Consider the following 13,409-nt stretch of genomic DNA (forward strand, 5'->3'; position numbering starts at 1 on the left):
CCTCCCTACCTCCCTCTTTTCTTGGCTACTCCTGGGTGACGGGTCATCCCTGCATCTCGCCCACCGCCCTGGGTCAGAAGCAATGTAGCAAGACACAGCACATCCACAGCAAGGCTGCTTCGTTTCATGAACACAAAAAATATTTTGCAAAAATGCCTCCGACTTGATTAAAAATCAGTCTAGTTCGGCATATAATCACAGTATAAATGAACATACTTGATATTTCATACTCAGTGGTATTGTAATTCAATTATACAGATATACAAAAAGATTTGAAAAATAAGGACAATAATACAGGATCATACAACTTCAAGGATTTACATGTTTTGCAAGTACACAAAATTCAATTTGGTGAGAAAGGTTTTAAGAATAAAAAGGAACATACCCAATGAAGATTTACAGAATTCACTGTCCACATTTCAGGGGCAGCGCAAGATCTGAAAAAATAAAACGCCGTTTAATCGATTAAGAAGTTCCTAAGAAAGCTGAGGTGTAAAATGAATTTTTGTCTTGAGTTCATTCACTAGATCAGCGTTTCTCAACCAGGGTTCCCCGGAACCCCAAAGTTCCGCAAAAGGTCCCTAAGGTTCCGCGAGAACAAGTGAGATAAGCTAATGCACTTTTGATTTTTTATTTAATTTCATATACGTAATATACTTAAACACGCACGACATATTCTTGGTTATTGTAATAATGTAATATAGAGATCATCCTATCTAACCTATTATCACGATGAAAATAAAATGAGAAAGATATGGTATAATTTTTTTTTTTTTTTTTTTTTTTTTTTTTTGGCAGGGGTTCCTTGAGACATGAAATTTACTTTAAATGTTACTCAAGGGTAAAAAGGTTGAGAAACGTTGCACTAGATACCCGCAGTCCCACTGTGGTTGGCAACGGTCCTTCAAGACCCCCACGTTTTTCTCTGGATGAGAAACATTGTATTATTTCCAGCTAACTTTATGTGAAAAGGTGGAGTTAACGCCAAGCTGGAACTGATCCGGAGACCGAATGCCAGTCCCTCGAGGCTGCACCCCCAGATGAAGATGGAAGGGTCGTCAGGTCTTAGGACGGCAGGCAGGGAGACGATTCTCTTTGACGTCCATCACTCAGGATAACCACATTAGGTTCTTATTGTTAGCCATAGCCGAGATGTGTTACAATTTGTGTAAAATACTGTCGATAAAGATAATATCAAGTCGAGATATCTAACACAACTGAATGAAAATATACGATAAACAAGAGAACGTGGCAATTTCCCCATGTCTGAAGTGCAAACCTCATATATTCACATAAAACTTAGAAATTCAGAAAAAAATTATTTAGACAAAGCTAAGGATTACGCAGAGAACAACATATAGATCAGTGATTAAGAATAGAAAAAGGTAAGAGAGAGAGAGAGAGAGAGAGAGAGAGAGAGAGAGAGAGAGAGAGAGAGAGAGAGAGAGAGAGAGAGAGAGAGAGAGAGAGAGAGAGAGAGAGAGAGAGGAAGAGAGGCAAATGTCTGACTGACTGGATTCTTTGAGATGGTAAGCGCAGTAAAACAGAAGGCCGGGCAGAAAGTAGAGGTGATAAAGGAGAAGTTTGCAAGTGGGTGACACAAGAAAAATTATTTGTGAGTCTTGGACAGAATCCAGAGAGACTTTCGTCCAACGGTGCGACCTAATTAATTAGTTAATTAAAAAATAAATTAAATATATATATACAAAAACAAATAAATAGAATACATAAATAAAATATATAAACATAATCAGACAAATAAAACGAATGCATAAAACTGATCTTAACAAAATAAAATGATAAATTAAAATAAAGTAGAATGAAATAGAATCAAATGAACAATTGAGTTGAAGTTAAGTTACATAGTTTTCATAATTTTTGTCTCAATCATTCAGCGCTTGTAGGAAAAATAATACGATAGATATATGATCAATAAATAAATGTAATAAATATATGAATAAACATAAATTGACTGGCTCAATAGGTTGAAAAGGTTGAACATATTATTATCTGCTTTACCTCCCCCTGATCACACACGCACGCACGCACGCACACACACACATACACACAACACACACACATACACACATATACATACACACACACACACACCTACACACCCACACCCACCCACATACACACACAACACACACACACACACACACACACACACACACACACACACACACACACACACACACACACACACACACACACACGCACACAAACACCGCTTCGGAACATGAGACCATTCAGCGAAAAGTAACAAAGTCCATAAATAGACTATTAGCGGCCATTACAGTGAAATCGCCAAGGAAAATATGAACCACTCACAATAAACGTAGATTTATCTGCCATTCTTTTTCGCAAATTACGACTTTTTCTGGAGCGGTGGAAGAGCCTCCCTTGGAAAATAATGGACTTGTCAGAGAGGAAACAAACAAATAATGCAATAGATCACTCTCATCGGTACAAAAGTGACCACTAAATTATCGTTTTTTTTCCAGTGGTGTGGCGTAATGCAAATATTTTGTTCTGGTTAAACGTCAGGGGGGTTTCAAGTCAAGCAAAAGGGGGCTTGAAATTTTTCTTCTGCTGCTTCTTCGTTTTTTTACGATTTTTTTTTCTTCGAATTTTTTCGAATATCTTAAGTCAGAAAAGGAGATCGCAATGTTCTTTATCTATAATTTGATTCATTTTCCTAATTAGTCATTTATTTATTAATTTATTATACAATTCATTTCTTTGTGCTTTATTTCAAAGGAACTCGTTCTAGATAATAAATTACTGTAATGGAATAATAAAAAAAATCTCTCTCTCTCTCTCTTTTCAGCGTTTTCATCTCATCTATCGAAGACGAATTCATACTATACTCCAACTTGGAGAATATTTCCTTTCTTAATAACGATAAGCAATTGGTATAAACTAATTTCAACGAATATTTTTCTTCAGATTTCCTTATTTCCTCTTGTTTTTAGTTAATTGTTAATGTTTTACATGGTCATTATCATTATTTCCATAAATAAAAGACTTTTTCATTATTAGTCATCTTATGTCAAGTTAGTCTACAGAACATGGCCATCCCACAAGAAAGTGACAATTTAATCTCTTCCTATCAGCCAAAGTCAATTTCTATTAATCTACAAGATCTTGCTTTCCATTTCAAGATGTGGCAGCCAATCACAGTCCAAGACCGGAAAAATGGGTGGAGCCTGTCTGACATTGTTGAAATGAACAAGTACAACTGCTGTCTCGAGATTCTGACTGGACACCCCCAATACTCGGGTCTTCCCGTAGACCTCTTCATGAAGAAACGTTGGACACCTGTGTAATATCAGTGTAGGACAATCTCTCTCCATATGGTGATTTGATTTAACGTCGCGAAACTTCCCTTTGTCAGGAGGCTAGGACGGTGCCCCTTACAGAGGACTTTGTAGCATGAAATTTAATTAACCATGCCCTTGGTTCAACTCGCCGGTGGCAGAGTTCGAACCATCATCACCTCGACCTTCGCCACAAGTAGCGACGCCCTAACCTGATCGGCCAGCAAAGAACAGTCGTCGGTTGCCAGCTAACATTATATAGAAAAGATGAAAAAAATACTCGAATTTGATAGATTCTTCGGTCGCTCCGGAGACTAGGTGCCGACCTATTGGGGTTGTATCTGCAGATGGAGACGTGTCGATGGAATTTTGAGATAAACGTGACCATCACAAAGAGAATAAGATAAAGCACGGACATAAATGTGGGAATGGGTAGTAAACGGTAGACTGATCAAACCATTCGTCCTGTCAAAATACAAATAAATGCAAACAATAGGAGGATGGAAAAAGACCAACTATCACTATAGTCAGTAAATAAATAAATAAGTATATAAATAAATAGAAAGATAAATAAAGAGGCTTGGTTTCTCAAAAAATGGAAGAGTACAGAAACCTTACCTTTGAACAATAAATAAGAAGATAAAAGAGGCTTGATTTCTCAAGTTCTAAGACTACAAAAACCTTATCTTAGAACATTATTTTTTTTTCTTTTAAGTGGAGAGAATTTCATGACAGCACAAAGCCGCACGCGCCCTTCTTCTCCAAATCAAAAAACTATTTATCACTGAACTGACTTGAAAGATCTGAAAATGAAAGTACATGGTTAACTGACGCTATCAAATCCCATAGAAAGGTAGAAAAAGAAAATACTATACAAGTATAAACCTCCTGTCCTAAGGTCCCCTCTCTCCTGCATGGAATGACCTGCTCTTAGAAGAAAGGAAAGTAAGTCAAAATGTTGAAGAGATTCTTGGTCAGAACAAACTTTATTTATCATTCAAAAAACAAAGTGGTAAAAAATATACAAATAAATGAATAAATAAACAAATAAATAAATAGATAAATATAAATGAATAGACAGATTAATAAAGAAATACATAGATATATAAATAGATTAATGAATAAAGTATACATATGAATAAATAGACAAAAACAAAACAAAATGCAACTATAAAGTATAACTAAAACGAGTGGGTAGAAGCTAACATCGCTTAATCGAATCCGCAACCTTTGTCTTATGTGCGCGAATAGGTCAAATAACAATCAGCAGCAGCCGCTTGTGGGCTCGAACACGGGCCTCAGTGGTTAATAAGGCCCTATTCACACTAGCGTTTGAACCGCGCGGAAAAAGCGGCGGTACCACATAGTGAAGGAAAAAACTGCGTGGTTGTATGTGAACGCCTCCATTGGCTTATACTGTCACTGAACAGCGGCGGTTTCAAACCGCGGCGGTGGAAACCGCTCGTGTGAACAGGGGTTAAAGAAGAAATAAAAAACAGACACGTCACAGGGTCCAATGGCAAGTACCCGCGGCCCCAAAGAATCCGGTCACGGTCACCGGGCTGACGGACATTTCATTCACAGAAGATATTCTCATTCTCTAAAAGTCTGAATTGGGCGAATGCTAGAAAATATAAAAAATGATATAATCAATACTCAAATGTCGAATTTGTTCACTAAAATTCTAAACTCAATAAAACCCGCTTCAGTGCCATGGCGCTGTGTATAGATTATGCTTAAGCTATCGGCAGATGATTTTTATTAAAAACGTAATTGAAAAATAAATAAAACTCTGCTACACACGGAAACGCCTCAAACTTCTGACCACGGGAAAGGACACACCTTCACATGAATAAAATCACCTGGAGACAGTTTGAAGAAAACCATAATCCTCCTTGATCAACCGAGGTCACAAGAGGTCACCGAGGTCACAAGGTCACAAGAGGTCACACAGGTGTCGCGGACCCGATAGGGCGAGGGAATGACGTTCCATTAATGCTAAACTCATAAAGATGTCTTAACTACGGTATGGGGGTACATGGGTCATCTATCATGAAACGGCTTGCATAGAAATTGTAGGTCGGAGGAGGTTATGAATACAGGAAATAAATGCACGTCGTATATCACTTCTTGTTACTCGTCATCTGGCGCATAAAGATTTTATTCGGTTGAATCAATAAATAAAAAATAAAAAATAAATTAGAAAAAGTTAATAGGTAAATGAATAGATGAAAATAAAATAAGATAAATCAGATAAATAAAAGAATAAATAGATAACAACAATGATGATGATGATAATAATAGTAATAATGATAATAACTGATAAATATACAAAATTGATAATAATAACATTAACAATAGTAATAATAAAAGAAGGAATAAAGAATGAAGATAACAACAATTATATAAATAGAAGAATAAGTATAGATAAATGAATAAATAACTTTTGATATCTTGTAAAATACTTTGAAAGTCCACTAATTTTACCACGGTGACATAATATTCTTATCTGATTCAAATCCTCTATTGTTCGAAAGAACAAAGTCAATAATGTACGTCACAGTGTCAACGGGGTCTAATCTTTAGGAAGACTGAAACAGCTGACGATCACACACTCCTCCAGATATTTCAGTAATATATTGCATGATTATGTATAACCTTCAGGTTTCTATAAACCAGCTGTTTACCTTTTCTTTACATTTTAATCAACCCGTGGAAAGCTAAAAAAGCATAGTCTCCCCTCTCATATCATATATCGTGTCATATATATATACATGAGAGAAATTCGCTAGTAACAGCGACATCAATCCGATAATATTTATGACAGTCGCATGCAGGATTCGAACCCACTTACGGGTAGCCGAAAGCAGTGGGTTCGAACCCTGCATGCGACTGTCATGAAAATTATCGATATATATATATATATATATATATACATATATATACATACATATATACATATATATATATATATATATATGTATATATGTATATATATATATATATTATATATATATATTATATATTTGTATGTATTTATCTAGTATTATACGGGAAGGGAGCTATGCTCGTGGTGACCCGTCATTGTGTCTCTCAGGGTCAAGTTTTTTCTTAAACTCTTGAATAGTGTTTGCACACACTGTTTCTTTGTCTAATTTGTTTCAAGTATCTATCACTCTGTGTGGGAAGCTATTTTTTCAGATCTCTTCTGTAATTATCTTTTTTTAGTTTCTTTTCGTGTCCTCTTGTTTTTTCATTGTCCCATTTCAATAAATCATTCTTATCTAAGATTTCCATTCCCTTCATAATTCTATAGATAGTAGTGTGTGTGTGTGTGTGTGTGTGTGTGTGTGTGTGTGTGTGTGTGTGTGTGTGTGTGTGTGTGTGTGTATTCACCTTGGTCTTTGGGTCACGTGTTGGACTCGTGATCGACAGCTATTTCCCTCCCGGAAGAGAGCTCAGAGCTCGTATGACCGATCTATGGGTAATGCTATGACCTTTCACACACACACACACACCCAACTTCCCGCCCACGAGAATCAGAGTAACGGCCCGCAGCACAGCGATACCGAAATAATTTCGGCCCTGGGCAGGATTCGAACTGGGTACTGCGAGCACGTGTGTGTGTGTGTGTGTGTGTGTGTGTGTGTGTGTGTGTGTGTGTGTGTGTGTGTGTGTGTGTGTGTGTGTGTGTGTGTGTGTGTGTGATGTATACTTGTATCGAATGGGAAAATATTATTAAAACTAAATAGAAGAGGAAGATGAGGAGGAAGAGAAAGAGGAGAAGGTTGAGGACGATGAGGAACAGGAACAGGATAAGGAAAAAGAAGAAGAGGGTTAGGAAGAAGAGGATTAGAGGAAGAGGAAAGTGATGAACATGAGGAAAAGGAAGAAGGAAGAAGGAAAGAAGTAGGAAGAAAGGAAATGGAGGAGGAAAGGAGGAAGAGGAAGAAAAGAGGATGAAAGAAAAAGGAGGAAAAGAGAAAGGATGAGGAAAAGGAGGATGAAACATAGTCGGAGGAAATGGGGAGGAGGAGGAAGATAAGGAAGAGGAAGATAAGGAGGAGGAGGAGGAGGAGGAGGAAGAGGAGGGGGAGGAAGAGGAGGAGGAGGAGGAGGAAGGAGGAGACGTAAGATTACAGTGTGTGTGTGTCTATTTTTGTGTACTGCATTTCTTCGCTTATTTGGCTCTCCACAGTCAGCCTCTGACCTCTTTTTTTGTTTCCTGTCCCAAACTGACGCCGGATCCTCTTCCTCCTCACTGACAGTCAAAGAGGACAATGACAGTTCTTCTTCAGCCTCAACAACAACAACAGCAACAACAGTAACAACAATAGTAACAACTGTTATCATATTCATAATATCATCATTATAACATAAAAAACGGTGATATAAGAGTGAATTAAACGTCGTACTTTATGTACTTATGTATATATGTACAACCGTAAATACGTATATACGTTGAGACATTCTGACAGGTTGACGTAAGTGAAGTAGGAAACACAGGAATCTTAGTCTTGAGTTTATTCCTGACTAGTTTCGCATACCTGCGAAACTAGTCAGGAATAAACTCAAGACTAAGACTACTGTGTTTCCTACTCCTCTTACGCCATGCGTATATACGTATATATACATACAATACGCACATAACTGCGTAAATTCATGTATTCATAAACACGTATATGCGTACATACATGTGCAGACAATCATATGACAAGAAAACAATAATACATTATTTCTACTTTGGTGTCATACTTTCCCGTCTGCAATTGCATATCATCGCCCGAGGTCAATGGTCCTCTCAGTCGTGGAGTCGTCATTTGCACTCGTATAAATAGAATAGCCGACATTGTTCATGAAGCACAAAAAGAACGATTATATACTATTTGTCCAACGACATCTCCTGCGAGTAGAAATGACGGACATTTCGTCCTTGCGACAAGTGACAACTCGTCTTCGGTTTTGCACTCACAGACATTTTCTTTAATTTCTTATTATTTTATTTTTTAGTGCTATAGTTGAAAGAAGTCTCAAAGAACCATTATCAAGCTCCCCCGAACGTTTTGTTGTTGACGTCAGGTGATTTTATTCAGCTTCAGAGGAATTCATGGGCGTGTGAGTGCTGCGGAAGTGGTACTACAGTGATCTGTCCCGTACCGTAATCTCTCGCGATTATCTTCTCGTCAGTCATGCTCCGGACTTTTTCCTCGGCATAATCTTTTCAAAATAATTTTGCTAATTATAGACAGGGGCCTCCCACCCAAAGTCAAATTACGAACAGATTACCTCGTTTCTGTCAACCGCAATTAATCACCTCGGGTTGTGAAAAAGAAAAAGAAAAAATAACAAGTACATGATGTTGTGTCTAGCATATGATCATGTATATCTGGTACGCTTCTGTGCGTATGTCCACATATGTACATTTCCTTCACTGGGGGAGTTTCCCCACAAGGAGGAAGAGGTCGTTGCATCTTCGGCGGCAGCTGTCGCCGGAGCACTTTGTCTAGCAGACACTGACGATGTTATCCATGGCACAAAATGGTCGCAAAGAGGGAAATTGGGACTAGTTTCTTAGCCATTGCTTGAGGAATGAGAAAAATTAAAACAAAAATTGGATAAAGAGAAGAATTAGTAGTTAAAGTTAAATGTAGGAGATTTTTTTTAATGGACAAAAATCTCTGATCGTGAAAAAACGATGTGTAGTTTAGGGATGTAGGAGTGCCACGAAAATCGCTCAGATAACGAATGCGGTCCTGAACCAAATTCGAACCTTAATTTCTGAGCTCCATTACACTATTAATGTCATATTCCTTCACTTACACACACACACACACACACACACACACACACACACACACATGCACACATTTTATATACATACATGCATACATATTATATATATATATATATATATATATATATATATATATATAATCACGAAAAACCCACAGTCGGAATAAAAGGAAACTTTAGAAGAAAGTGTAACTTCTATATTTCGGCTAATAGCTATAGCCCTCTTTTAAAGTATCCTTTCTATTCCGACTGTGGGTTCTTCGTGATTATTATTTACAAATGTGCTACAACATTTTGTCTAAGTGATATATATATATCCCGACACATACACACACACACACACACACACACACACACACACACACACACACACACACACACACACACACACACACACACACACGAGTACACATACAAACATAAAATGGAATCTTTATATACACACACGAGTAGAGTAATTAGAAATTTTTATCCAAGCTATCGCTATTCATTTCTTTCACTGGTAATGGTATCATGAAGAGAGAGACATGTCAAGAACATCATATCCGGAGATGTCCCAAGAGAATGGAAGCTAGCTAACGTTTCTCCCATATTCAAAAAAGGTGACAAAAAGAAACCAAATAACTATAGGCCTATAAGTTTGACTTCAATCGTAGGAAAAATAATGGAAACTATCATCAGAGATGCTATCGAACATCATTTAGAAAGTAACCGTTTGATAAATGATAACCAGCATGGTTTCAGACGGAAACGTTTTTGCTTGACTAACTTACTCGAATTCTACAACACAGTTATCTCGAATTATGACAAAAGAAACAATATAGATTTAATATATCTAGACTTTGCAAAAGCTTTTGATACCGTCCCACACGAAGGACTACTTACTAAATTAGCTTTGCATGGAATAAGTGGTAGCCTATTAGGTTAGACTAGTAATTGGTTGAATGGTCGAAAACAGAGAGTTGTTTTAAATGGAAAAACTTCTGGATGGAAAAGTGTTGCAAGTGGAGTTCCTCAGGGTTCCGTTCTTGGGCCACTTCTATTCATAGTATATATAAATGATATAGACCATGGACTAAAATCTACTGTTTCCAAATTTGTTGATGATACAAAACTGTGCGGAGTGGCAAATGATCACTCAAACCAATTAGATATTCAAGAAGATTTAGATCAATTACAGCAATGGTCTGAAAAGTGGCTAATGAAATTTACACAAGGTAATGCACACACAGTAGGTAAAAATAACAGTAAGTACGATTACAAGTTATTTGGAAATTCGTTAACAAAAGTGGATAGTGAAAAAGATCTCGGCGTAATTATCAGTAACGACCTCAAATCATCCAAGCAGTGTATTTCAGCCTCTGAGAAAGCAAATAAGATTCTGGGACTGATTGCGCGATCTTTTGATTTCAAAAGTCCATCACTCATTAACAAGCTATATAAATCGTTAGTTCGTCCACATTTGGAATATGCTGTTTCCGTATGGTCACCGAATCTCATTAAAGACATTGACAGATTGGAAAAAGTACAACGGCGAGCCACAAAACTGATTCCAAATATCAAAAATAAATCATACGAAAATCGACTAAGGCACATGAATCTGTTTTCCCTAAAAAAGCGTAGACTCAGAGGTGACTTGATACAGGTCTTTAAGATTTTAAAGGGAATTGACAACATCAAAAGTGACAAAATTTTCACATTGAATGAGAATCAGACATGAAACAATGGTCTCAAACTGTCCGGAAATAGATTCAATTTGGAAGTAGGTAGAAACAACTTTGCCAACCGTGTAGTTAATGAATGGAATAAACTTCCTGCACAGGTAGTGCAATGTAGTTCAGTTCGAAGCTTTAAGAATCATTTAGATAAATACCTAAGTAAGATGCTGTAATGATTATAATTTGTTATATTATTTGTTTTTGTTTTGTTATAATTTGTCTGTCTGATTTTCATTTATTATTAGTTATATGTCAATTTATTATCATTTAATATTTACCTGTTTGTTTATTATTTTAACTATACCTATGCATTTATTTATGTATTTTATTTGTTATTTACATTATTATAGTTTTTATTTATTATTTCATTATATATGATTTTTATTTTTGCATCCGACCTAGATATGGATCAAAAGGTCTCCTGTCGGCATGCTCCGCCTTTGTAATCCTTTGTAGAACCCAGAGACAGTTCGGGAACAATGCAAGGGTACTCCACAATGGAGTACCAGACCGTCGCTGGACAATTCCGGCCTCGATGGAGACATTTTCTCCTCAAGTTCTTGTCAGAAATGAGTCTTATTTCAATCATTCTTTGACGAAGAAGAAACTGGGCCATCATTTTCTTCCCCCTCTCTCCCTTCTCTCTCTTCTTTCCCAGCTCCTCTCTCACTCTCTCCCTTCTCTCTCTTTTCTCCCTTCTCTCTCTTCTCTCCCTGCTCCCCTCTCTCTCTCTCTCTCTCTTTCACGTGCGTGTTTGTGTGTGCGCGTGTATGTGTGTGTGTGTGTGTGTGTGTGTGTGTGTGTGTGTGTGTGTGTGTGTGTGTGTGTGTGTGTGTGTGTGTGTGTGTGCGTGTGTGCATGTGTGATTTACCACGGTCTTGGATCACGTGTTGGACTCGTGATCGACAGATATTCCCCTCCCGGAACAGAGCTCAGAGCTCATATACGAGTATGACCGATCTATGGGTAATGCTCTGACCTTACACGCACACACACATCCAACTCCTCGCCCACGAGAGTTGGAGGAACAACCCGCAGCGCAGTGATGCTGAAATTATTTCAGCCCTGGGCGGGATTCAAATGTGTGTGTGTGTGTGTGTGTGTGTGTGTGTGTGTGTGTGTGTGTGTGTGTGCGTGTGTGTGTATTTATGTATGTTGTGTGTGTGTGCGTGTGTGCACGCGCGTTTACGTGTGTGTGTCCCTATAAGATTCATTTCTCCTTCTCCGCGATTTCTGTTAGACAAAGAGAGAGAGAGACAGAGAGAGAGAGAGAGAGAGAGAGAGAGAGAGAGAGAGAGAGAGAGAGAGAGAGAGAGAGAGAGAGAGAGAGAGAGAGAGAGAGAGAGAGAGAGAGAGAGAGAGAGAGAGAGAGAGAGAGAGAGAGAGAGAGAGAGAGAGAGAGAGAGAGAGAGAGAGAGAGAGAGAGAGAGAGAGAGAGAGAGAGAGAGAGAGAGAGAGAGAGAGAGAGAGAAGAGAGAGAGAGAGAGAGAGAGAGAGAGAGAGAGAGAGAGAGAGAGAGAGAGAGAGAGAGAGAGAGAGAGAGAGAGAGAGAGAGAGAGCGAGCTAAATAAGCTGTTCAACATCCCAAGCAATAATGAACATGACCAAAGTTAATATTACTTCTTCCTTCCTGCCTCCTCCTCCTCCTCCTCCTCCTACCCCGCCTTCTCCTCCTCTCCCCTCCCCACCCCACTAGTTCTCCTCATCCTCTTCCTCCTCCTACTTCACCCTATCTCTTCCTTGCTCCTCCTCCTCCTCTTCCAGTTCCTTCTGTTCTTCCTCCTCGTATGTGGTTTTGGCTGCTTAGATTTTATGCCGTCAATATTTTCGGGACGTTCTCGACATCCTTACGGACCAGAGTCACGCAGCATTGTTGTAAGGTTGGAAACTATCTAGCGCTCATAAGAGAGCCGATCACTCCCAACTTCTCTCTCTTTTATAAAAATCTACGACCTCTTTTCTGATTCTTACTGCTTCTTTCTTCTTCCGCCTCCTCCTCCTTCTCCCTCCGCCTCCTCCTCCTTCTTCTTCCTCCGCCTCCTCCTCATCCTTCTTCTTCCCCCGCCTCCTCCTCCTCTTCCTTCTTCCTCCGCCTCCTTATCCCTCCTCCTCATCGTCGTCTTTCTTCTTCCTCCGCCTCCTCATCCTTCTTCTTCCTCCGCCTCCTCCTTCTTCTTCTTCCATCGCCTCCTCCTCCTCCTTCTCCCTCTTCCTCCTCCTTCTCCCTCTTCCTCCTCCTTCTTCGTCCTCCGCCTCCTCCTCCTTCTTCTCCCTCTTCCTCCTCCTTCTTCTTCCTCCGCCTCCTCCTCCTTCTTCTTCCTCTGCCTCCTTCTCTTCTTCCTCCGCCTCCTCCTTCTCCTTCGTCCTCTGCCTCCTCCTCCTCCTTCCTCGTCTTCCACCTCCTCCTCCTGCTCCTTCTTCCTCCGCCTCCTCCTTCTTCTCCTCCACCTCATCCTCTTTCTCCTTCTTCCTCCACCTTCTCCTTCACCTTCTTCCTCCACCTCCTCCTCCTTCCTCCACCTCCCCCTCATCCTCCTTCCTACTTCTCCTTCTTCCTCGACCACCTCCTCCTCCT

General features: G+C 39.1%; 1 long non-coding RNA gene across 1 annotated transcript in view; it reads right to left on the reverse strand.

Annotated features, from left to right (window-relative positions):
• Positions 1 to 302: 302 nt before the first annotated feature.
• LOC143025209 (uncharacterized) overlaps positions 303 to 13,409 on the reverse strand; it is an 868,162-nt gene continuing 855,055 nt past the window's right edge. Inside the window, exon 4 of the long non-coding RNA XR_012966369.1 lies at positions 303 to 437. This is a non-coding gene — a long non-coding RNA (uncharacterized LOC143025209). The remainder of the gene's footprint in view (positions 438 to 13,409) is intronic.

This window comes from Oratosquilla oratoria, chromosome 5, assembly GCF_046742065.1.
Source record: "Oratosquilla oratoria isolate Oo_2021 chromosome 5, ASM4674206v1, whole genome shotgun sequence".
Taxonomy (NCBI): Eukaryota; Metazoa; Arthropoda; class Malacostraca; order Stomatopoda; family Squillidae; genus Oratosquilla; species Oratosquilla oratoria.